At 51.3% G+C, this 22,087-nt stretch overlaps 32 non-coding genes across 32 annotated transcripts; all 32 read left to right on the top strand.

Moving 5' to 3' along the window:
• Window positions 1–312: 312 nt before the first annotated feature.
• TRNAG-GCC (transfer RNA glycine (anticodon GCC)) lies at window positions 313–383 on the top strand. The gene has a single exon. It is a non-coding gene; the product is annotated as a tRNA-Gly (tRNA).
• A 342-nt stretch (window positions 384–725) lies between these two features.
• Window positions 726–796, top strand: TRNAG-CCC (transfer RNA glycine (anticodon CCC)). Its single transcript has one exon. It is a non-coding gene; the product is annotated as a tRNA-Gly (tRNA).
• A 555-nt stretch (window positions 797–1,351) lies between these two features.
• TRNAG-GCC (transfer RNA glycine (anticodon GCC)) lies at window positions 1,352–1,422 on the top strand. The gene has a single exon. It is a non-coding gene; the product is annotated as a tRNA-Gly (tRNA).
• A 1,609-nt stretch (window positions 1,423–3,031) lies between these two features.
• On the top strand, window positions 3,032–3,102 carry TRNAG-GCC (transfer RNA glycine (anticodon GCC)). The gene has a single exon. It is a non-coding gene; the product is annotated as a tRNA-Gly (tRNA).
• A 350-nt stretch (window positions 3,103–3,452) lies between these two features.
• On the top strand, window positions 3,453–3,523 carry TRNAG-CCC (transfer RNA glycine (anticodon CCC)). Its single transcript has one exon. It is a non-coding gene; the product is annotated as a tRNA-Gly (tRNA).
• A 555-nt stretch (window positions 3,524–4,078) lies between these two features.
• On the top strand, window positions 4,079–4,149 carry TRNAG-GCC (transfer RNA glycine (anticodon GCC)). The gene has a single exon. It is a non-coding gene; the product is annotated as a tRNA-Gly (tRNA).
• Window positions 4,150–4,500: 351 nt separating this feature from the next.
• TRNAG-CCC (transfer RNA glycine (anticodon CCC)) lies at window positions 4,501–4,571 on the top strand. The gene has a single exon. It is a non-coding gene; the product is annotated as a tRNA-Gly (tRNA).
• Window positions 4,572–5,126: 555 nt separating this feature from the next.
• On the top strand, window positions 5,127–5,197 carry TRNAG-GCC (transfer RNA glycine (anticodon GCC)). The gene has a single exon. It is a non-coding gene; the product is annotated as a tRNA-Gly (tRNA).
• A 351-nt stretch (window positions 5,198–5,548) lies between these two features.
• Window positions 5,549–5,619, top strand: TRNAG-CCC (transfer RNA glycine (anticodon CCC)). The gene has a single exon. It is a non-coding gene; the product is annotated as a tRNA-Gly (tRNA).
• A 556-nt stretch (window positions 5,620–6,175) lies between these two features.
• Window positions 6,176–6,246, top strand: TRNAG-GCC (transfer RNA glycine (anticodon GCC)). Its single transcript has one exon. It is a non-coding gene; the product is annotated as a tRNA-Gly (tRNA).
• A 1,609-nt stretch (window positions 6,247–7,855) lies between these two features.
• On the top strand, window positions 7,856–7,926 carry TRNAG-GCC (transfer RNA glycine (anticodon GCC)). The gene has a single exon. It is a non-coding gene; the product is annotated as a tRNA-Gly (tRNA).
• A 350-nt stretch (window positions 7,927–8,276) lies between these two features.
• TRNAG-CCC (transfer RNA glycine (anticodon CCC)) lies at window positions 8,277–8,347 on the top strand. The gene has a single exon. It is a non-coding gene; the product is annotated as a tRNA-Gly (tRNA).
• Window positions 8,348–8,902: 555 nt separating this feature from the next.
• TRNAG-GCC (transfer RNA glycine (anticodon GCC)) lies at window positions 8,903–8,973 on the top strand. The gene has a single exon. It is a non-coding gene; the product is annotated as a tRNA-Gly (tRNA).
• Window positions 8,974–10,371: 1,398 nt separating this feature from the next.
• On the top strand, window positions 10,372–10,442 carry TRNAG-CCC (transfer RNA glycine (anticodon CCC)). The gene has a single exon. It is a non-coding gene; the product is annotated as a tRNA-Gly (tRNA).
• A 565-nt stretch (window positions 10,443–11,007) lies between these two features.
• Window positions 11,008–11,078, top strand: TRNAG-GCC (transfer RNA glycine (anticodon GCC)). Its single transcript has one exon. It is a non-coding gene; the product is annotated as a tRNA-Gly (tRNA).
• Window positions 11,079–11,428: 350 nt separating this feature from the next.
• Window positions 11,429–11,499, top strand: TRNAG-CCC (transfer RNA glycine (anticodon CCC)). Its single transcript has one exon. It is a non-coding gene; the product is annotated as a tRNA-Gly (tRNA).
• A 986-nt stretch (window positions 11,500–12,485) lies between these two features.
• On the top strand, window positions 12,486–12,556 carry TRNAG-CCC (transfer RNA glycine (anticodon CCC)). Its single transcript has one exon. It is a non-coding gene; the product is annotated as a tRNA-Gly (tRNA).
• Window positions 12,557–13,108: 552 nt separating this feature from the next.
• Window positions 13,109–13,179, top strand: TRNAG-GCC (transfer RNA glycine (anticodon GCC)). Its single transcript has one exon. It is a non-coding gene; the product is annotated as a tRNA-Gly (tRNA).
• Window positions 13,180–13,529: 350 nt separating this feature from the next.
• Window positions 13,530–13,600, top strand: TRNAG-CCC (transfer RNA glycine (anticodon CCC)). Its single transcript has one exon. It is a non-coding gene; the product is annotated as a tRNA-Gly (tRNA).
• Window positions 13,601–14,165: 565 nt separating this feature from the next.
• TRNAG-GCC (transfer RNA glycine (anticodon GCC)) lies at window positions 14,166–14,236 on the top strand. The gene has a single exon. It is a non-coding gene; the product is annotated as a tRNA-Gly (tRNA).
• Window positions 14,237–14,587: 351 nt separating this feature from the next.
• On the top strand, window positions 14,588–14,658 carry TRNAG-CCC (transfer RNA glycine (anticodon CCC)). Its single transcript has one exon. It is a non-coding gene; the product is annotated as a tRNA-Gly (tRNA).
• Window positions 14,659–15,213: 555 nt separating this feature from the next.
• On the top strand, window positions 15,214–15,284 carry TRNAG-GCC (transfer RNA glycine (anticodon GCC)). Its single transcript has one exon. It is a non-coding gene; the product is annotated as a tRNA-Gly (tRNA).
• A 986-nt stretch (window positions 15,285–16,270) lies between these two features.
• Window positions 16,271–16,341, top strand: TRNAG-GCC (transfer RNA glycine (anticodon GCC)). The gene has a single exon. It is a non-coding gene; the product is annotated as a tRNA-Gly (tRNA).
• Window positions 16,342–16,691: 350 nt separating this feature from the next.
• Window positions 16,692–16,762, top strand: TRNAG-CCC (transfer RNA glycine (anticodon CCC)). The gene has a single exon. It is a non-coding gene; the product is annotated as a tRNA-Gly (tRNA).
• Window positions 16,763–17,314: 552 nt separating this feature from the next.
• Window positions 17,315–17,385, top strand: TRNAG-GCC (transfer RNA glycine (anticodon GCC)). The gene has a single exon. It is a non-coding gene; the product is annotated as a tRNA-Gly (tRNA).
• Window positions 17,386–17,735: 350 nt separating this feature from the next.
• Window positions 17,736–17,806, top strand: TRNAG-CCC (transfer RNA glycine (anticodon CCC)). Its single transcript has one exon. It is a non-coding gene; the product is annotated as a tRNA-Gly (tRNA).
• Window positions 17,807–18,371: 565 nt separating this feature from the next.
• TRNAG-GCC (transfer RNA glycine (anticodon GCC)) lies at window positions 18,372–18,442 on the top strand. The gene has a single exon. It is a non-coding gene; the product is annotated as a tRNA-Gly (tRNA).
• A 350-nt stretch (window positions 18,443–18,792) lies between these two features.
• Window positions 18,793–18,863, top strand: TRNAG-CCC (transfer RNA glycine (anticodon CCC)). The gene has a single exon. It is a non-coding gene; the product is annotated as a tRNA-Gly (tRNA).
• A 565-nt stretch (window positions 18,864–19,428) lies between these two features.
• TRNAG-GCC (transfer RNA glycine (anticodon GCC)) lies at window positions 19,429–19,499 on the top strand. The gene has a single exon. It is a non-coding gene; the product is annotated as a tRNA-Gly (tRNA).
• Window positions 19,500–20,485: 986 nt separating this feature from the next.
• TRNAG-GCC (transfer RNA glycine (anticodon GCC)) lies at window positions 20,486–20,556 on the top strand. The gene has a single exon. It is a non-coding gene; the product is annotated as a tRNA-Gly (tRNA).
• Window positions 20,557–20,906: 350 nt separating this feature from the next.
• Window positions 20,907–20,977, top strand: TRNAG-CCC (transfer RNA glycine (anticodon CCC)). The gene has a single exon. It is a non-coding gene; the product is annotated as a tRNA-Gly (tRNA).
• Window positions 20,978–21,542: 565 nt separating this feature from the next.
• Window positions 21,543–21,613, top strand: TRNAG-GCC (transfer RNA glycine (anticodon GCC)). Its single transcript has one exon. It is a non-coding gene; the product is annotated as a tRNA-Gly (tRNA).
• The last annotated feature ends 474 nt before the right edge of the window (window positions 21,614–22,087 follow it).

Below are 22,087 nucleotides of genomic sequence, written 5' to 3' on the forward strand. Positions count from 1 at the left end.
CCTGAGTCCTGCGGTAGAAGTCTGGCTTTCCTGAGGCACGGTGCTCAGGGAACTGCACTCAGAGTAGCGACCCATACAAAGGCCACCCTCATCTACCAGTGTGCTTGCCTCTGTCCACTTTTCCTGTCTATAGAACCTGGCCGTTCGTGGCCGTTCGTGGCCAAGTGAGTGAGAAGGACTGCCAGGGCAGCGCAGCTCCCATTCACCCACCGGAGCTGGCGCCATCCTCATGTCACTGCAGTGCTCTGTTAAATCAGCTGCTCTGGGCTGCAATGGTCCAGAGCACTGTAGCGCCAGTGTGCAGCATGTAAGGCATTGGTGGTTCAGTGGTAGAATTCTCGCCTGCCACGCGGGAGGCCCGGGTTCGATTCCCGGCCAATGCATGAGCGTTTTGCACATGTACCTTTCGTTGACTTTGAAGCATCGTGAAAAGGAAGAGACCAAACAAAAAAAACAAGCCTTGCTTGCCTTATTTCTGCTACTAGCGATCACTCTGCTGATCCCTTTTAGAAGAAGGGGCCGCTGCGCCTTGACTGGAAGCAGGGCAATCTCAGATTATGCAAACAGCTCATAGAGGCCCAGCCCGAGTAGGTGCCAGTCTCACACGTCTGCAAAGGCCTTCAATGAGGCTTTCAGCAGAAGTCAAGAGTTTACGAGTGACCATTCGCATGGAACTGGCAGGTGTGTTAAATCAAGCGCTCTACCGCAGTAATGCTGCTTGTCAGGCATTGGTAGTTCAGTGGTAGAATTCTCGCTTCCCAAGCGGGAGGCCCGGGTTCGATTCCCGGCCAATGCATGGCACTTTTGTAGACGTGTCTCTTGATATTTTAAAAGGCATGGGAAAAGAAAAATGGAAACGGTAGATAAGATGATTGCATTGCTTGTCTGTTTTCTGCGCAAAGAAAGCACTCTGCTGCCCTCTTTTAGCAGAAGATGGAACTGCAGTTTCAACTTAAGGCGGGAAACCTTCTATTATGCAAATAATTCCCAGAAGACCCCAGAAGCCCAGATTGAAAGGGTGTCAGCCTCGTGTGGCTGCAAAGATATCCCCTGAGTCCTGCAGTAGAAGTCTGGCTTTCCTGAGGCACGGTGCTCAGGGAACTGCACTCAGAGTAGCGACCCATACAAAGGCCACCCTCATCTACCAGTGTGCTTGCCTCCGTCCACTTTTCCTGTCTATAGAACCTGGCCGTTCGTGGCCAAGTGAGTGAGAAGGACTGCCAGGGCAGCGCAGCTCCCATTCACCCACCGGAGCTGGCGCCATCCTCATGTCACTGCAGTGCTCTGTTAAATCAGCTGCTCTGGGCTGCAATGGTCCAGAGCACTGTAGCGCCAGTGTGCAGCATGTAAGGCATTGGTGGTTCAGTGGTAGAATTCTCGCCTGCCACGCGGGAGGCCCGGGTTCGATTCCCGGCCAATGCATGAGCGTTTTGCACATGTACCTTTCGTTGACTTTGAAGCATCGTGAAAAGGAAGAGACCGAACAAAAAAACAAGCCTTGATTGCCTTGCTTGCCTTATTTCTGCTACTAGCGATCACTCTGCTGATCCCTTTTAGTAGAAGGGGCCGCTGCGCCTTGACTGGAAGCAGGGCAATCTCAGATTATGCAAACAGCTCATAGAGGCCCAGCCCGAGTAGGTGCCAGTCTCACACGTCTGCAAAGGCCTTCAATGAGGCTTTCAGCAGAAGTCAAGAGTTTACGAGTGACCATTCGCATGGAACTGGCAGGTGTGTTAAATCAAGTGCTCTACCGCAGTAATGCTGCTTGTCAGGCATTGGTAGCTCAGTGGTAGAATTCTCGCTTCCCAAGTGGGAGGCCCGGGTTCGATTCCCGGCCAATGCATGGCACTTTTGTAGACGTGTCTCTTGATATTTTAAAAGGCATGGGAAAAGAAAAATGGAAACGGTAGATAAGATGATTGCATTGCTTGTCTGTTTTCTGCGCAAAGAAAGCACTCTGCTGCCCTCTTTTAGCAGAAGATGGAACGGCAGTTTCAACTTAAGGCGGGAAACCTATTATGCAAATAATTCCCAGAAGACCCCAGAAGCCCAGATTGAAAGGGTGTCAGCCTTGTGTGGCTGCAAAGATATCCCCTGAGTCCTGCGGTAGAAGTCTGGCTTTCCTGAGGCACGGTGCTCAGGGAACTGCACTCAGAGTAGCGACCCATACAAAGGCCACCCTCATCTACCAGTGTGCTTGCCTCTGTCCACTTTTCCTGTCTATAGAACCTGGCCGTTCGTGGCCAAGTGAGTGAGAAGGACTGCCAGGGCAGCGCAGCTCCCATTCACCCACCGGAGCTGGCGCCATCCTCATGTCACTGCAGTGCTCTGTTAAATCAGCTGCTCTGGCCTGCAATGGTCCAGAGCACTGTAGCGCCAGTGTGCAGCATGTAAGGCATTGGTGGTTCAGTGGTAGAATTCTCGCCTGCCACGCGGGAGGCCCGGGTTTGATTCCCGGCCAATGCATGGCACTTTTGTAGACGTGTCTCTTGATATTTTAAAAGGCATGGGAAAAGAAAAATGGAAACGGTAGATAAGATGATTGCATTGCTTGTCTGTTTTCTGCGCAAAGAAAGCACTCTGCTGCCCTCTTTTAGCAGAAGATGGAACTGCAGTTTCAACTTAAGGCGGGAAACCTTCTATTATGGAAATAATTCCCAGAAGACCCCAGAAGCCCAGATTGAAAGGGTGTCAGCCTCGTGTGGCTGCAAAGATATCCCCTGAGTCCTGCGGTAGAAGTCTGGCTTTCCTGAGGCACGGTGCTCAGGGAACTGCACTCAGAGTAGTGACCCATACAAAGGCCACCCTCATCTACCAGTGTGCTTGCCTCTGTCCACTTTTCCTGTCTATAGAACCTGGCCGTTCGTGGCCGTTCGTGGCCAAGTGAGTGAGAAGGACTGCCAGGGCAGCGCAGCTCCCATTCACCCACCGGAGCTGGCGCCATCCTCATGTCACTGCAGTGCTCTGTTAAATCAGCTGCTCTGGGCTGTAATGGTCCAGAGCACTGTAGCGCCAGTGTGCAGCATGTAAGGCATTGGTGGTTCAGTGGTAGAATTCTCGCCTGCCACGCGGGAGGCCCGGGTTCGATTCCCGGCCAATGCATGAGCGTTTTGCACATGTACCTTTCATTGACTTTGAAGCATCGTGAAAAGGAAGAGACCAAACAAAAAAACAAGCCTTGATTGCCTTGCTTGCCTTATTTCTGCTACTAGCGATCACTCTGCTGATCCCTTTTAGTAAAAGGGGCCGCTGCGCCTTGACTGGAAGCAGGGCAATCTCAGATTATGCAAACAGCTCATAGAGGCCCAGCCCGAGTAGGTGCCAGTCTCACACGTCTGCAAAGGCCTTCAATGAGGCTTGCAGCAGAAGTCAAGAGTTTACGAGTGACCATTCGCATGGAACTGGCATGTGTGTTAAATCAAGCGCTCTACGGCAGTAATGCTGCTTGTCAAGCATTGGTAGTTCAGTGGTAGAATTCTCGCTTCCCAAGCGGGAGGCCCGGGTTCGATTCCCGGCCAATGCATGGCACTTTTGTAGACGTGTCTCTTGATATTTTAAAAGGCATGGGAAAAGAAAAATGGAAACGGTAGATAAGATGATTGCATTGCTTGTCTGTTTTCTGCGCAAAGAAAGCACTCTGCTGCCCTCTTTTAGCAGAAGATGGAACTGCAGTTTCAACTTAAGGCGGGAAACCTTCTATTATGCAAATAATTCCCAGAAGACCCCAGAAGCCCAGATTGAAAGGGTGTCAGCCTCGTGTGGCTGCAAAGATATCCCCTGAGTCCTGCGGTAGAAGTCTGGCTTTCCTGAGGCACGGTGCTCAGGGAACTGCACTCAGAGTAGCGACCCATACAAAGGCCACCCTCATCTACCAGTGTGCTTGCCTCTGTCGACTTTTCCTGTCTATAGAACCTGGCCGTTCGTGGCCAAGTGAGTGAGAAGGACTGCCAGGGCAGCGCAGCTCCCATTCACCCACCGGAGCTGGCGCCATCCTCATGTCACTGCAGTGCTCTGTTAAATCAGCTGCTCTGGGCTGAAATGGTCCAGAGCACTGTAGCGCCAGTGTGCAGCATGTAAGGCATTGGTGGTTCAGTGGTAGAATTCTCGCCTGCCACGCGGGAGGCCCGGGTTCGATTCCCGGCCAATGCATGAGCGTTTTGCACATGTACCTTTCGTTGACTTTGAAGCATCGTGAAAAGGAAGAGACCAAACAAAAAAAACAAGCCTTGATTGCCTTGCTTGCCTTATTTCTGCTACTAGCGATCACTCTGCTGATCCCTTTTAGTAGAAGGGGCCGCTGCGCCTTGACTGGAAGCAGGGCAATCTCAGATTATGCAAACAGCTCATAGAGGCCCAGCCCGAGTAGGTGCCAGTCTCACACGTCTGCAAAGGCCTTCAATGAGGCTTTCAGCAGAAGTCAAGAGTTTACGAGTGACCATTCGCATGGAACTGGCAGGTGTGTTAAATCAAGCGCTCTACCGCAGTAATGCTGCTTGTCAAGCATTGGTAGTTCAGTGGTAAAATTCTCGCTTCCCAAGCGGGAGGCCCGGGTTCGATTCCCGGCCAATGCATGGCACTTTTGTAGACGTGTCTCTTGATATTTTAAAAGGCATGGGAAAAGAAAAATGGAAACGGTAGATAAGATGATTGCATTGCTTGTCTGTTTTCTGCGCAAAGAAAGCACTCTGCTGCCCTCTTTTAGCAGAAGATGGAACTGCAGTTTCAACTTAAGGCGGGAAACCTTCTATTATGCAAATAATTCCCAGAAGACCCCAGAAGCCCAGATTGAAAGGGTGTCAGCCTCGTGTGGCTGCAAAGATATCCCCTGAGTCCTGCGGTAGAAGTCTGGCTTTCCTGAGGCACGGTGCTCAGGGAACTGCACTCAGAGTAGCGACCCATACAAAGGCCACCCTCATCTACCAGTGTGCTTGCCTCTGTCGACTTTTCCTGTCTATAGAACCTGGCCGTTCGTGGCCAAGTGAGTGAGAAGGACTGCCAGGGCAGCGCAGCTCCCATTCACCCACCGGAGCTGGCGCCATCCTCATGTCACTGCAGTGCTCTGTTAAATCAGCTGCTCTGGGCTGAAATGGTCCAGAGCACTGTAGCGCCAGTGTGCAGCATGTAAGGCATTGGTGGTTCAGTGGTAGAATTCTCGCCTGCCACGCGGGAGGCCCGGGTTCGATTCCCGGCCAATGCATGAGCGTTTTGCACATGTACCTTTCGTTGACTTTGAAGCATCGTGAAAAGGAAGAGACCAAACAAAAAAAACAAGCCTTGATTGCCTTGCTTGCCTTATTTCTGCTACTAGCGATCACTCTGCTGATCCCTTTTAGAAGAAGGGGCCGCTGCGCCTTGACTGGAAGCAGGGCAATCTCAGATTATGCAAACAGCTCATAGAGGCCCAGCCCGAGTAGGTGCCAGTCTCACACGTCTGCAAAGGCCTTCAATGAGGCTTTCAGCAGAAGTCAAGAGTTTACGAGTGACCATTCGCATGGAACTGGCAGGTGTGTTAAATCAAGCGCTCTACCGCAGTAATGCTGCTTGTCAGGCATTGGTAGTTCAGTGGTAGAATTCTCGCTTCCCAAGCGGGAGGCCCGGGTTCGATTCCCGGCCAATGCATGGCACTTTTGTAGACGTGTCTCTTGATATTTTAAAAGGCATGGGAAAAGAAAAATGGAAACGGTAGATAAGATGATTGCATTGCTTGTCTGTTTTCTGCGCAAAGAAAGCACTCTGCTGCCCTCTTTTAGCAGAAGATGGAACTGCAGTTTCAACTTAAGGCGGGAAACCTTCTATTATGCAAATAATTCCCAGAAGACCCCAGAAGCCCAGATTGAAAGGGTGTCAGCCTCGTGTGGCTGCAAAGATATCCCCTGAGTCCTGCAGTAGAAGTCTGGCTTTCCTGAGGCACGGTGCTCAGGGAACTGCACTCAGAGTAGCGACCCATACAAAGGCCACCCTCATCTACCAGTGTGCTTGCCTCCGTCCACTTTTTTCTGTCTATAGAACCTGGCCGTTCGTGGCCAAGTGAGTGAGAAGGACTGCCAGGGCAGCGCAGCTCCCATTCACCCACTGGAGCTGGCGCCATCCTCATGTCACTGCAGTGCTCTGTTAAATCAGCTGCTCTGGGCTGCAATGGTCCAGAGCACTGTAGCGCCAGTGTGCAGCATGTAAGGCATTGGTGGTTCAGTGGTAGAATTCTCGCCTGCCACGCGGGAGGCCCGGGTTCGATTCCCGGCCAATGCATGAGCGTTTTGCACATGTACCTTTCGTTGACTTTGAAGCATCGTGAAAAGGAAGAGACCGAACAAAAAAACAAGCCTTGATTGCCTTGCTTGCCTTATTTCTGCTACTAGCGATCACTCTGCTGATCCCTTTTAGTAGAAGGGGCCGCTGCGCCTTGACTGGAAGCAGGGCAATCTCAGATTATGCAAACAGCTCATAGAGGCCCAGCCCGAGTAGGTGCCAGTCTCACACGTCTGCAAAGGCCTTCAATGAGGCTTTCAGCAGAAGTCAAGAGTTTACGAGTGACCATTCGCATGGAACTGGCAGGTGTGTTAAATCAAGTGCTCTACCGCAGTAATGCTGCTTGTCAGGCATTGGTAGCTCAGTGGTAGAATTCTTGCTTCCCAAGTGGGAGGCCCGGGTTCGATTCCCGGCCAATGCATGGCACTTTTGTAGACGTGTCTCTTGATATTTTAAAAGGCATGGGAAAAGAAAAATGGAAACGGTAGATAAGATGATTGCATTGCTTGTCTGTTTTCTGCGCAAAGAAAGCACTCTGCTGCCCTCTTTTAGCAGAAGATGGAACGGCAGTTTCAATTTAAGGCGGGAAACCTATTATGCAAATAATTCCCAGAAGACCCCAGAAGCCCAGATTGAAAGGGTGTCAGCCTTGTGTGGCTGCAAAGATATCCCCTGAGTCCTGCGGTAGAAGTCTGGCTTTCCTGAGGCACGGTGCTCAGGGAACTGCACTCAGAGTAGCGACCCATACAAAGGCCACCCTCATCTACCAGTGTGCTTGCCTCTGTCCACTTTTCCTGTCTATAGAACCTGGCCGTTCGTGGCCAAGTGAGTGAGAAGGACTGCCAGGGCAGCGCAGCTCCCATTCACCCACCGGAGCTGGCGCCATCCTCATGTCACTGCAGTGCTCTGTTAAATCAGCTGCTCTGGCCTGCAATGGTCCAGAGCACTGTAGCGCCAGTGTGCAGCATGTAAGGCATTGGTGGTTCAGTGGTAGAATTCTCGCCTGCCACGCGGGAAGCCCGGGTTTGATTCCCGGCCAATGCATGGCACTTTTGTAGACGTGTCTCTTGATATTTTAAAAGGCATGGGAAAAGAAAAATGGAAACGGTAGATAAGATGATTGCATTGCTTGTCTGTTTTCTGCGCAAAGAAAGCACTCTGCTGCCCTCTTTTAGCAGAAGATGGAACTGCAGTTTCAACTTAAGGCGGGAAACCTTCTATTATGCAAATAATTCCCAGAAGACCCCAGAAGCCCAGATTGAAAGGGTGTCAGCCTCGTGTGGCTGCAAAGATATCCCCTGAGTCCTGCGGTAGAAGTCTGGCTTTCCTGAGGCACGGTGCTCAGGGAACTGCACTCAGAGTAGTGACCCATACAAAGGCCACCCTCATCTACCAGTGTGCTTGCCTCTGTCCACTTTTCCTGTCTATAGAACCTGGCCGTTCGTGGCCGTTCGTGGCCAAGTGAGTGAGAAGGACTGCCAGGGCAGCGCAGCTCCCATTCACCCACCGGAGCTGGCGCCATCCTCATGTCACTGCAGTGCTCTGTTAAATCAGCTGCTCTGGGCTGCAATGGTCCAGAGCACTGTAGCGCCAGTGTGCAGCATGTAAGGCATTGGTGGTTCAGTGGTAGAATTCTCGCCTGCCACGCGGGAGGCCCGGGTTCGATTCCCGGCCAATGCATGAGCGTTTTGCACATGTACCTTTCGTTGACTTTGAAGCATCGTGAAAAGGAAGAGACCGAACAAAAAAACAAGCCTTGATTGCCTTGCTTGCCTTATTTCTGCTACTAGCGATCACTCTGCTGATCCCTTTTAGTAGAAGGGGCCGCTGCGCCTTGACTGGAAGCAGGGCAATCTCAGATTATGCAAACAGCTCATAGAGGCCCAGCCCAAGTAGGTGCCAGTCTCACACGTCTGCAAAGGCCTTCAATGAGGCTTTCAGCAGAAGTCAAGAGTTTACGAGTGACCATTCGCATGGAACTGGCAGGTGTGTTAAATCAAGTGCTCTACCGCAGTATTGCTGCTTGTCAGGCATTGGTAGCTCAGTGGTAGAATTCTCGCTTCCCAAGCGGGAGGCCCGGGTTCGATTCCCGGCCAATGCATGGCACTTTTGTAGACGTGTCTCTTGATATTTTAAAAGGCATGGGAAAAGAAAAATGGAAACGGTAGATAAGATGATTGCATTGCTTGTCTGTTTTCTGCGCAAAGAAAGCACTCTGCTGCCCTCTTTTAGCAGAAGATGGAACTGCAGTTTCAACTTAAGGCGGGAAACCTTCTATTATGCAAATAATTCCCAGAAGACCCCAGAAGCCCAGATTGAAAGGGTGTCAGCCTCGTGTGGCTGCAAAGATATCCCCTGAGTCCTGCAGTAGAAGTCTGGCTTTCCTGAGGCACGGTGCTCAGGGAACTGCACTCAGAGTAGCGACCCATACAAAGTCCACCCTCATCTACCAGTGTGCTTGCCTCTGTCCACTTTTCCTGTCTATAGAACCTGGCCGTTCGTGGCCAAGTGAGTGAGAAGGACTGCCAGGGCAGCGCAGCTCCCATTCACCCACCGGAGCTGGCGCCATCCTCATGTCACTGCAGTGCTCTGTTAAATCAGCTGCTCTGGGCTGTAATGGTCCAGAGCACTGTAGCGCCAGTGTGCAGCATGTAAGGCATTGGTGGTTCAGTGGTAGAATTCTCGCCTGCCACGCGGGAGGCCCGGGTTCGATTCCCGGCCAATGCATGAGCGTTTTGCACATGTACCTTTCATTGACTTTGAAGCATCGTGAAAAGGAAGAGACCAAACAAAAAAACAAGCCTTGATTGCCTTGCTTGCCTTATTTCTGCTACTAGCGATCACTCTGCTGATCCCTTTTAGTAGAAGGGGCCGCTGCGCCTTGACTGGAAGCAGGGCAATCTCAGATTATGCAAACAGCTCATAGAGGCCCAGCCCGAGTAGGTGCCAGTCTCACACGTCTGCAAAGGCCTTCAATGAGGCTTTCAGCAGAAGTCAAGAGTTTACGAGTGACCATTCGCATGGAACTGGCATGTGTGTTAAATCAAGCGCTCTACGGCAGTAATGCTGCTTGTCAAGCATTGGTAGTTCAGTGGTAGAATTCTCGCTTCCCAAGGGGGAGGCCCGGGTTCGATTCCCGGCCAATGCATGGCGCTTTTGTAGACGTGTCTCTTGATATTTTAAAAGGCATGGGAAAAGAAAAATGGAAACGGTAGATAAGATGATTGCATTGCTTGTCTGTTTTCTGCGCAAAGAAAGCACTCTGCTGCCCTCTTTTAGCAGAAGATGGAACTGCAGTTTCAACTGAAGGCGGGAAACCTTCTATTATGCAAATAATTCCCAGAAGACCCCAGAAGCCCAGATTGAAAGGGTGTCAGCCTCGTGTGGCTGCAAAGATATCCCCTGAGTCCTGCGGTAGAAGTCTGGCTTTCCTGAGGCACGGTGCTCAGGGAACTGCACTCAGAGTAGCGACCCATACAAAGGCCACCCTCATCTACCAGTGTGCTTGCCTCTGTCGACTTTTCCTGTCTATAGAACCTGGCCGTTCGTGGCCAAGTGAGTGAGAAGGACTGCCAGGGCAGCGCAGCTCCCATTCACCCACCGGAGCTGGCGCCATCCTCATGTCACTGCAGTGCTCTGTTAAATCAGCTGCTCTGGGCTGAAATGGTCCAGAGCACTGTACCGCCAGTGTGCAGCATGTAAGGCATTGGTGGTTCAGTGGTAGAATTCTCGCCTGCCGCGCGGGAGGCCCAGGTTCGATTCCCGGCCAATGCATGAGCGTTTTGCACATGTACCTTTCGTTGACTTTGAAGCATCGTGAAAAGGAAGAGACCAAACAAAAAAAACAAGCCTTGATTGCCTTGCTTGCCTTATTTCTGCTACTAGCGATCACTCTGCTGATCCCTTTTAGAAGAAGGGGCCGCTGCGCCTTGACTGGAAGCAGGGCAATCTCAGATTATGCAAACAGCTCATAGAGGCCCAGCCCGAGTAGGTGCCAGTCTCACACGTCTGCAAAGGCCTTCAATGAGGCTTTCAGCAGAAGTCAAGAGTTTACGAGTGACCATTCGCATGGAACTGGCAGGTGTGTTAAATCAAGCGCTCTACCGCAGTAATGCTGCTTGTCAGGCATTGGTAGTTCAGTGGTAGAATTCTCGCTTCCCAAGCGGGAGGCCCGGGTTCGATTCCCGGCCAATGCATGGCACTTTTGTAGACGTGTCTCTTGATATTTTAAAAGGCATGGGAAAAGAAAAATGGAAACGGTAGATAAGATGATTGCATTGCTTGTCTGTTTTCTGCGCAAAGAAAGCAATCTGCTGCCCTCTTTTAGCAGAAGATGGAACTGCAGTTTCAACTTAAGGCGGGAAACCTTCTATTATGCAAATAATTCCCAGAAGACCCCAGAAGCCCAGATTGAAAGGGTGTCAGCCTCGTGTGGCTGCAAAGATATCCCCTGAGTCCTGCGGTAGAAGTCTGGCTTTCCTGAGGCACGGTGCTCAGGGAACTGCACTCAGAGTAGCGACCCATACAAAGGCCACCCTCATCTACCAGTGTGCTTGCCTCTGTCCACTTTTCCTGTCTATAGAACCTGGCCGTTCGTGGCCGTTCGTGGCCAAGTGAGTGAGAAGGACTGCCAGGGCAGCGCAGCTCCCATTCACCCACCGGAGCTGGCGCCATCCTCATGTCACTGCAGTGCTCTGTTAAATCAGCTGCTCTGGGCTGCAATGGTCCAGAGCACTGTAGCGCCAGTGTGCAGCATGTAAGGCATTGGTGGTTCAGTGGTAGAATTCTCGCCTGCCACGCGGGAGGCCCGGGTTCGATTCCCGGCCAATGCATGAGCGTTTTGCACATGTACCTTTCGTTGACTTTGAAGCATCGTGAAAAGGAAGAGACCGAACAAAAAAACAAGCCTTGATTGCCTTGCTTGCCTTATTTCTGCTACTAGCGATCACTCTGCTGATCCCTTTTAGTAGAAGGGGCCGCTGCGCCTTGACTGGAAGCAGGGCAATCTCAGATTATGCAAACAGCTCATAGAGGCCCAGCCCGAGTAGGTGCCAGTCTCACACGTCTGCAAAGGCCTTCAATGAGGCTTTCAGCAGAAGTCAAGAGTTTACGAGTGACCATTCGCATGGAACTGGCAGGTGTGTTAAATCAAGTGCTCTACCGCAGTAATGCTGCTTGTCAGGCATTGGTAGTTCAGTGGTAGAATTCTCGCTTCCCAAGCGGGAGGCCCGGGTTTGATTCCCGGCCAATGCATGGCACTTTTGTAGACGTGTCTCTTGATATTTTAAAAGGCATGGGAAAAGAAAAATGGAAACGGTAGATAAGATGATTGCATTGCTTGTCTGTTTTCTGCGCAAAGAAAGCACTCTGCTGCCCTCTTTTAGCAGAAGATGGAACGGCAGTTTCAACTTAAGGCGGGAAACCTTCTATTATGCAAATAATTCCCAGAAGACCCCAGAAGCCCAGATTGAAAGGGTGTCAGCCTCGTGTGGCTGCAAAGATATCCCCTGAGTCCTGCGGTAGAAGTCTGGCTTTCCTGAGGCACGGTGCTCAGGGAACTGCACTCAGAGTAGCGACCCATACAAAGGCCACCCTCATCTACCAGTGTGCTTGCCTCTGTCCACTTTTCCTGTCTATAGAACCTGGCCGTTCGTGGCCGTTCGTGGCCAAGTGAGTGAGAAGGACTGCCAGGGCAGCGCAGCTCCCATTCACCCACCGGAGCTGGCGCCATCCTCATGTCACTGCAGTGCTCTGTTAAATCAGCTGCTCTGGGCTGCAATGGTCCAGAGCACTGTAGCGCCAGTGTGCAGCATGTAAGGCATTGGTGGTTCAGTGGTAGAATTCTCGCCTGCCACGCGGGAGGCCCGGGTTCGATTCCAGGCCAATGCATGAGCGTTTTGCACATGTACCTTTCGTTGACTTTGAAGCATCGTGAAAAGGAAGAGACCGAACAAAAAAACAAGCCTTGATTGCCTTGCTTGCCTTATTTCTGCTACTAGCGATCACTCTGCTGATCCCTTTTAGTAGAAGGGGCCGCTGCGCCTTGACTGGAAGCAGGGCAATCTCAGATTATGCAAAACACTCATAGAGGCCCAGCCCGAGTAGGTGCCAGTCTCACACGTCTGCAAAGGCCTTCAATGAGGCTTTCAGCAGAAGTCAAGAGTTTACGAGTGACCATTCGCATGGAACTGGCAGGTGTGTTAAATCAAGCGCTCTACCGCAGTAATGCTGCTTGTCAAGCATTGGTAGTTCAGTGGTAGAATTCTCGCTTCCCAAGCGGGAGGCCCGGGTTCGATTCCCGACCAATGCATGGCACTTTTGTAGACGTGTCTCTTGATATTTTAAAAGGCATGGGAAAAGAAAAATGGAAACGGTAGATAAGATGATTGCATTGCTTGTCTGTTTTCTGCGCAAAGAAAGCACTCTGCTGCCCTCTTTTAGCAGAAGATGGAACGGCAGTTTCAACTTAAGGCGGGAAACCTATTATGCAAATAATTCCCAGAAGACCCCAGAAGCCCAGATTGAAAGGGTGTCAGCCTCGTGTGGCTGCAAAGATATCCCCTGAGTCCTGCGGTAGAAGTCTGGCTTTCCTGAGGCACGGTGCTCAGGGAACTGCACTCAGAGTAGCGACCCATACAAAGGCCACCCTCATCTACCAGTGTGCTTGCCTCTGTCCACTTTTCCTGTCTATAGAACCTGGCCGTTCGTGGCCAAGTGAGTGAGAAGGACTGCCAGGGCAGCGCAGCTCCCATTCACCCACCGGAGCTGGCGCCATCCTCATGTCACTGCAGTGCTCTGTTAAATCAGCTGCTCTGGGCTGCAATGGTCCAGAGCACTGTAGCACCAGTGTGCAGCATGTAAGGCATTGGTGGTTCAGTGGTAGAATTCTCGCCTGCCACGCGGGAGGCCCGGGTTCGATTCCCGGCCAATGCATGAGCGTTTTGCACATGTACCTTTCGTTGACTTTGAAGCATCGTGAAAAGGAAGAGACCGAACAAAAAAACAAGCCTTGATTGCCTTGCTTGCCTTATTTCTGCTACTAGCGATCACTCTGCTGATCCCTTTTAGTAGAAGGGGCCGCTGCGCCTTGACTGGAAGCAGGGCAATCTCAGATTATGCAAACAGCTCATAGAGGCCCAGCCCGAGTAGGTGCCAGTCTCACACGTCTGCAAAGGCCTTCAATGAGGCTTTCAGCAGAAGTCAAGAGTTTACGAGTGACCATTCGCATGGAACTGGCAGGTGTGTTAAATCAAGTGCTCTACCGCAGTAATGCTGCTTGTCAGGCATTGGTAGTTCAGTGGTAGAATTCTCGCTTCCCAAGCGGGAGGCCCGGGTTCGATTCCCGGCCAATGCATGGCACTTTTGTAGACGTGTCTCTTGATATTTTAAAAGGCATGGGAAAAGAAAAATGGAAACGGTAGATAAGATGATTGCATTGCTTGTCTGTTTTCTGCGCAAAGAAAGCACTCTGCTGCCCTCTTTTAGCAGAAGATGGAACGGCAGTTTCAACTTAAGGCGGGAAACCTTCTATTATGCAAATAATTCCCAGAAGACCCCAGAAGCCCAGATTGAAAGGGTGTCAGCCTCGTGTGGCTGCAAAGATATCCCCTGAGTCCTGCGGTAGAAGTCTGGCTTTCCTGAGGCACGGTGCTCAGGGAACTGCACTCAGAGTAGCGACCCATACAAAGGCCACCCTCATCTACCAGTGTGCTTGCCTCTGTCCACTTTTCCTGTCTATAGAACCTGGCCGTTCGTGGCCGTTCGTGGCCAAGTGAGTGAGAAGGACTGCCAGGGCAGCGCAGCTCCCATTCACCCACCGGAGCTGGCGCCATCCTCATGTCACTGCAGTGCTCTGTTAAATCAGCTGCTCTGGGCTGCAATGGTCCAGAGCACTGTAGCGCCAGTGTGCAGCATGTAAGGCATTGGTGGTTCAGTGGTAGAATTCTCGCCTGCCACGCGGGAGGCCCGGGTTCGATTCCCGGCCAATGCATGAGCGTTTTGCACATGTACCTTTCGTTGACTTTGAAGCATCGTGAAAAGGAAGAGACCAAACAAAAAAAACAAGCCTTGATTGCCTTGCTTGCCTTATTTCTGCTACTAGCGATCACTCTGCTGATCCCTTTTAGAAGAAGGGGCCGCTGCGCCTTGACTGGAAGCAGGGCAATCTCAGATTATGCAAACAGCTCATAGAGGCCCAGCCCGAGTAGGTGCCAGTCTCACACGTCTGCAAAGGCCTTCAATGAGGCTTTCAGCAGAAGTCAAGAGTTTACGAGTGACCATTCGCATGGAACTGGCAGGTGTGTTAAATCAAGCGCTCTACCGCAGTAATGCTGCTTGTCAGGCATTGGTAGTTCAGTGGTAGAATTCTCGCTTCCCAAGCGGGAGGCCCGGGTTCGATTCCCGGCCAATGCATGGCACTTTTGTAGACGTGTCTCTTGATATTTTAAAAGGCATGGGAAAAGAAAAATGGAAACGGTAGATAAGATGATTGCATTGCTTGTCTGTTTTCTGCGCAAAGAAAGCACTCTGCTGCCCTCTTTTAGCAGAAGATGGAACTGCAGTTTCAACTTAAGGCGGGAAACCTTCTATTATGCAAATAATTCCCAGAAGACCCCAGAAGCCCAGATTGAAAGGGTGTCAGCCTCGTGTGGCTGCAAAGATATCCCCTGAGTCCTGCAGTAGAAGTCTGGCTTTCCTGAGGCACGGTGCTCAGGGAACTGCACTCAGAGTAGCGACCCATACAAAGGCCACCCTCATCTACCAGTGTGCTTGCCTCCGTCCACTTTTCCTGTCTATAGAACCTGGCCGTTCGTGGCCAAGTGAGTGAGAAGGACTGCCAGGGCAGCGCAGCTCCCATTCACCCACCGGAGCTGGCGCCATCCTCATGTCACTGCAGTGCTCTGTTAAATCAGCTGCTCTGGGCTGCAATGGTCCAGAGCACTGTAGCGCCAGTGTGCAGCATGTAAGGCATTGGTGGTTCAGTGGTAGAATTCTCGCCTGCCACGCGGGAGGCCCGGGTTCGATTCCCGGCCAATGCATGAGCGTTTTGCACATGTACCTTTCGTTGACTTTGAAGCATCGTGAAAAGGAAGAGACCGAACAAAAAAACAAGCCTTGATTGCCTTGCTTGCCTTATTTCTGCTACTAGCGATCACTCTGCTGATCCCTTTTAGTAGAAGGGGCCGCTGCGCCTTGACTGGAAGCAGGGCAATCTCAGATTATGCAAACAGCTCATAGAGGCCCAGCCCGAGTAGGTGCCAGTCTCACACGTCTGCAAAGGCCTTCAATGAGGCTTTCAGCAGAAGTCAAGAGTTTACGAGTGACCATTCGCATGGAACTGGCAGGTGTGTTAAATCAAGCGCTCTACCGCAGTAATGCTGCTTGTCAAGCATTGGTAGTTCAGTGGTAGAATTCTCCCTTCCCAAGCGGGAGGCCCGGGTTCGATTCCCGGCCAATGCATGGCATTTTTGTAGACGTGTCTCTTGATATTTTAAAAGGCATGGGAAAAGAAAAATGGAAACGGTAGATAAGATGATTGCATTGCTTGTCTGTTTTCTGCGCAAAGAAAGCAATCTGCTGCCCTCTTTTAGCAGAAGATGGAACTGCAGTTTCAACTTAAGGCGGGAAACCTTCTATTATGCAAATAATTCCCAGAAGACCCCAGAAGCCCAGATTGAAAGGGTGTCAGCCTCGTGTGGCTGCAAAGATATCCCCTGAGTCCTGCGGTAGAAGTCTGGCTTTCCTGAGGCACGGTGCTCAGGGAACTGCACTCAGAGTAGCGACCCATACAAAGGCCACCCTCATCTACCAGTGTGCTTGCCTCTGTCCACTTTTCCTGTCTATAGAACCTGGCCGTTCGTGGCCGTTCGTGGCCAAGTGAGTGAGAAGGACTGCCAGGGCAGCGCAGCTCCCATTCACCCACCGGAGCTGGCGCCATCCTCATGTCACTGCAGTGCTCTGTTAAATCAGCTGCTCTGGGCTGCAATGGTCCAGAGCACTGTAGCGCCAGTGTACAGCATGTAAGGCATTGGTGGTTCAGTGGTAGAATTCTCGCCTGCCACGCGGGAGGCCCGGGTTCGATTCCCGGCCAATGCATGAGCGTTTTGCACATGTACCTTTCGTTGACTTTGAAGCATCGTGAAAAGGAAGAGACCGAACAAAAAAACAAGCCTTGATTGCCTTGCTTGCCTTATTTCTGCTACTAGCGATCACTCTGCTGATCCCTTTTAGTAGAAGGGGCCGCTGCGCCTTGACTGGAAGCAGGGCAATCTCAGATTATGCAAAACGCTCATAGAGGCCCAGCCCGAGTAGGTGCCAGTCTCACACGTCTGCAAAGGCCTTCAATGAGGCTTTCAGCAGAAGTCAAGAGTTTACGAGTGACCATTCGCATGGAACGGGCAGGTGTGTTAAATCAAGTGCTCTACCGCAGTAATGCTGCTTGTCAGGCATTGGTAGTTCAGTGGTAGAATTCTCGCTTCCCAAGCGGGAGGCCCGGGTTCGATTCCCGGCCAATGCATGGCACTTTTGTAGACGTGTCTCTTGATATTTTAAAAGGCATGGGAAAAGAAAAATGGAAACGGTAGATAAGATGATTGCATTGCTTGTCTGTTTTCTGCGCAAAGAAAGCACTCTGCTGCCCTCTTTTAGCAGAAGATGGAACGGCAGTTTCAATTTAAGGCGGGAAACCTATTATGCAAATAATTCCCAGAAGACCCCAGAAGCCCAGATTGAAAGGGTGTCAGCCTCGTGTGGCTGCAAAGATATCCCCTGAGTCCTGCGGTAGAAGTCTGGCTTTCCTGAGGCACGGTGCTCAGGGAACTGCACTCAGAGTAGCGACCCATACAAAGGCCACCCTCATCTACCAGTGTGCTTGCCTCTGTCCACTTTTCCTGTCTATAGAACCTGGCCGTTCGTGGCCAAGTGAGTGAGAAGGACTGCCAGGGCAGCGCAGCTCCCATTCACCCACCGGAGCTGGCGCCATCCTCATGTCACTGCAGTGCTCTGTTAAATCAGCTGCTCTGGGCTGCAATGGTCCAGAGCACTGTAGCGCCAGTGTGCAGCATGTAAGGCATTGGTGGTTCAGTGGTAGAATTCTCGCCTGCCACGCGGGAGGCCCGGGTTCGATTCCCGGCCAATGCATGAGCGTTTTGCACATGTACCTTTCGTTGACTTTGAAGCATCGTGAAAAGGAAGAGACCGAACAAAAAAACAAGCCTTGATTGCCTTGCTTGCCTTATTTCTGCTACTAGCGATCACTCTGCTGATCCCTTTTAGTAGAAGGGGCCGCTGCGCCTTGACTGGAAGCAGGGCAATCTCAGATTATGCAAACAGCTCATAGAGGCCCAGCCCGAGTAGGTGCCAGTCTCACACGTCTGCAAAGGCCTTCAATGAGGCTTTCAGCAGAAGTCAAGAGTTTACGAGTGACCATTCGCATGGAACTGGCAGGTGTGTTAAATCAAGTGCTCTACCGCAGTAATGCTGCTTGTCAGGCATTGGTAGTTCAGTGGTAGAATTCTCGCTTCCCAAGCGGGAGGCCCGGGTTCGATTCCCGGCCAATGCATGGCACTTTTGTAGACGTGTCTCTTGATATTTTAAAAGGCATGGGAAAAGAAAAATGGAAACGGTAGATAAGATGATTGCATTGCTTGTCTGTTTTCTGCGCAAAGAAAGCACTCTGCTGCCCTCTTTTAGCAGAAGATGGAACGGCAGTTTCAACTTAAGGCGGGAAACCTTCTATTATGCAAATAATTCCCAGAAGACCCCAGAAGCCCAGATTGAAAGGGTGTCAGCCTCGTGTGGCTGCAAAGATATCCCCTGAGTCCTGCGGTAGAAGTCTGGCTTTCCTGAGGCACGGTGCTCAGGGAACTGCACTCAGAGTAGCGACCCATACAAAGGCCTCCCTCATCTACCAGTGTGCTTGCCTCTGTCCACTTTTCCTGTCTATAGAACCTGGCCGTTCGTGGCCGTTCGTGGCCAAGTGAGTGAGAAGGACTGCCAGGGCAGCGCAGCTCCCATTCACCCACCGGAGCTGGCGCCATCCTCATGTCACTGCAGTGCTCTGTTAAATCAGCTGCTCTGGGCTGCAATGGTCCAGAGCACTGTAGCGCCAGTGTGCAGCATGTAAGGCATTGGTGGTTCAGTGGTAGAATTCTCGCCTGCCACGCGGGAGGCCCGGGTTCGATTCCCGGCCAATGCATGAGTGTTTTGCACATGTACCTTTCGTTGACTTTGAAGCATCGTGAAAAGGAAGAGACCGAACAAAAAAACAAGCCTTGATTGCCTTGCTTGCCTTATTTCTGCTACTAGCGATCACTCTGCTGATCCCTTTTAGTAGAAGGGGCCGCTGCGCCTTGACTGGAAGCAGGGCAATCTCAGATTATGCAAAACGCTCATAGAGGCCCAGCCCGAGTAGGTGCCAGTCTCACACGTCTGCAAAGGCCTTCAATGAGGCTTTCAGCAGAAGTCAAGAGTTTACGAGTGACCATTCGCATGGAACTGGCAGGTGTGTTAAATCAAGCGCTCTACCGCAGTAATGCTGCTTGTCAAGCATTGGTAGTTCAGTGGTAGAATTCTCGCTTCCCAAGCGGGAGGCCCGGGTTCGATTCCCGGCCAATGCATGGCACTTTTGTAGACGTGTCTCTTGATATTTTAAAAGGCATGGGAAAAGAAAAATGGAAACGGTAGATAAGATGATTGCATTGCTTGTCTGTTTTCTGCGCAAAGAAAGCAATCTGCTGCCCTCTTTTAGCAGAAGATGGAACTGCAGTTTCAACTTAAGGCGGGAAACCTTCTATTATGCAAATAATTCCCAGAAGACCCCAGAAGCCCAGATTGAAAGGGTGTCAGCCTCGTGTGGCTGCAAAGATATCCCCTGAGTCCTGCGGTAGAAGTCTGGCTTTCCTGAGGCACGGTGCTCAGGGAACTGCACTCAGAGTAGCGACCCATACAAAGGCCACCCTCATCTACCAGTGTGCTTGCCTCTGTCCACTTTTCCTGTCTATAGAACCTGGCCGTTCATGGCCGTTCGTGGCCAAGTGAGTGAGAAGGACTGCCAGGGCAGCGCAGCTCCCATTCACCCACCGGAGCTGGCGCCATCCTCATGTCACTGCAGTGCTCTGTTAAATCAGCTGCTCTGGGCTGCAATGGTCCAGAGCACTGTAGCGCCAGTGTGCAGCATATAAGGCATTGGTGGTTCAGTGGTAGAATTCTCGCCTGCCACGCGGGAGGCCCGGGTTCGATTCCCGGCCAATGCATGAGCGTTTTGCACATGTACCTTTCGTTGACTTTGAAGCATCGTGAAAAGGAAGAGACCGAACAAAAAAACAAGCCTTGATTGCCTTGCTTGCCTTATTTCTGCTACTAGCGATCACTCTGCTGATCCCTTTTAGTAGAAGGGGCCGCTGCGCCTTGACTGGAAGCAGGGCAATCTCAGATTATGCAAACAGCTCATAGAGGCCCAGCCCGAGTAGGTGCCAGTCTCACACGTCTGCAAAGGCCTTCAATGAGGCTTTCAGCAGAAGTCAAGAGTTTACGAGTGACCATTCGCATGGAACTGGCAGGTGTGTTAAATCAAGTGCTCTACCGCAGTAATGCTGCTTGTCAGGCATTGGTAGTTCAGTGGTAGAATTCTCTCTTCCCAAGCGGGAGGCCCGGGTTCGATTCCCGGCCAATGCATGGCACTTTTGTAGACGTGTCTCTTGATATTTTAAAAGGCATGGGAAAAGAAAAATGGAAACGGTAGATAAGATGATTGCATTGCTTGTCTGTTTTCTGCGCAAAGAAAGCACTCTGCTGCCCTCTTTTAGCAGAAGATGGAACGGCAGTTTCAACTTAAGGCGGGAAACCTTCTATTATGCAAATAATTCCCAGAAGACCCCAGAAGCCCAGATTGAAAGGGTGTCAGCCTCGTGTGGCTGCAAAGATATCCCCTGAGTCCTGCGGTAGAAGTCTGGCTTTCCTGAGGCACGGTGCTCAGGGAACTGCACTCAGAGTAGCGACCCATACAAAGGCCACCCTCATCTACCAGTGTGCTTGCCTCTGTCCACTCTTCCTGTCTATAGAACCTGGCCGTTCATGGCCGTTCGTGGCCAAGTGAGTGAGAAGGACTGCCAGGGCAGCGCAGCTCCCATTCACCCACCGGAGCTGGCGCCATCCTCATGTCACTGCAGTGCTCTGTTAAATCAGCTGCTCTGGGCTGCAATGGTCCAGAGCACTGTAGCGCCAGTGTGCAGCATGTAAGGCATTGGTGGTTCAGTGGTAGAATTCTCGCCTGCCACGCGGGAGGCCCGGGTTCGATTCCCGGCCAATGCATGAGTGTTTTGCACATGTACCTTTCGTTGACTTTGAAGCATCGTGAAAAGGAAGAGACCGAACAAAAAAACAAGCCTTGATTGCCTTGCTTGCCTTATTTCTGCTACTAGCGATCACTCTGCTGATCCCTTTTAGTAGAAGGGGCCGCTGCGCCTTGACTGGAAGCAGGGCAATCTCAGATTATGCAAAACGCTCATAGAGGCCCAGCCCGAGTAGGTGCCAGTCTCACACGTCTGCAAAGGCCTTCAATGAGGCTTTCAGCAGAAGTCAAGAGTTTACGAGTGACCATTCGCATGGAACTGGCAGGTGTGTTAAATCAAGCGCTCTACCGCAGTAATGCTGCTTGTCAAGCATTGGTAGTTCAGTGGTAGAATTCTCGCTTCCCAAGCGGGAGGCCCGGGTTCGATTCCCGGCCAATGCATGGCACTTTTGTAGACGTGTCTCTTGATATTTTAAAAGGCATGGGAAAAGAAAAATGGAAACGGTAGATAAGATGATTGCATTGCTTGTCTGTTTTCTGCGCAAAGAAAGCAATCTGCTGCCCTCTTTTAGCAGAAGATGGAACTGCAGTTTCAACTTAAGGCGGGAAACCTTCTATTATGCAAATAATTCCCAGAAGACCCCAGAAGCCCAGATTGAAAGGGTGTCAGCCTCGTGTGGCTGCAAAGATATCCCCTGAGTCCTGCGGTAGAAGTCTGGCTTTCCTGAGGCACGGTGCTCAGGGAACTGCACTCAGAGTAGCGACCCATACAAAGGCCACCCTCATCTACCAGTGTGCTTGCCTCTGTCCACTTTTCCTGTCTATAGAACCTGGCCGTTCGTGGCCGTTCGTGGCCAAGTGAGTGAGAAGGACTGCCAGGGCAGCGCAGCTCCCATTCACCCACCGGAGCTGGCGCCATCCTCATGTCACTGCAGTGCTCTGTTAAATCAGCTGCTCTGGGCTGCAATGGTCCAGAGCACTGTAGCGCCAGTGTGCAGCATGTAAGGCATTGGTGGTTCAGTGGTAGAATTCTCGCCTGCCACGCGGGAGGCCCGGGTTCGATTCCCGGCCAATGCATGAGCGTTTTGCACATGTACCTTTCGTTGACTTTGAAGCATCGTGAAAAGGAAGAGACCGAACAAAAAAACAAGCCTTGATTGCCTTGCTTGCCTTATTTCTGCTACTAGCGATCACTCTGCTGATCCCTTTTAGTAGAAGGGGCCGCTGCGCCTTGACTGGAAGCAGGGCAATCTCAGATTATGCAAAACGCTCATAGAGGCCCAGCCCGAGTAGGTGCCAGTCTCACACGTCTGCAAAGGCCTTCAATGAGGCTTTCAGCAGAAGTCAAGAGTTTACGAGTGACCATTCGCATGGAACTGGCAGGTGTGTTAAATCAAGTGCTCTACCGCAGTAATGCTGCTTGTCAGGCATTGGTAGCTCAGTGGTAGAATTCTCGCTTCCCAAGTGGGAGGCCCGGGTTCGATTCCCGGCCAATGCATGGCACTTTTGTAGACGTGTCTCTTGATATTTTAAAAGGCATGGGAAAAGAAA

This window comes from Ambystoma mexicanum, unplaced genomic scaffold (genome assembly GCF_040938575.1).
Source record: "Ambystoma mexicanum isolate Mex_15411 unplaced genomic scaffold, UKY_AmexF1_1 Mex_scaf52, whole genome shotgun sequence".
NCBI classification, from domain to species: Eukaryota; Metazoa; Chordata; class Amphibia; order Caudata; family Ambystomatidae; genus Ambystoma; species Ambystoma mexicanum.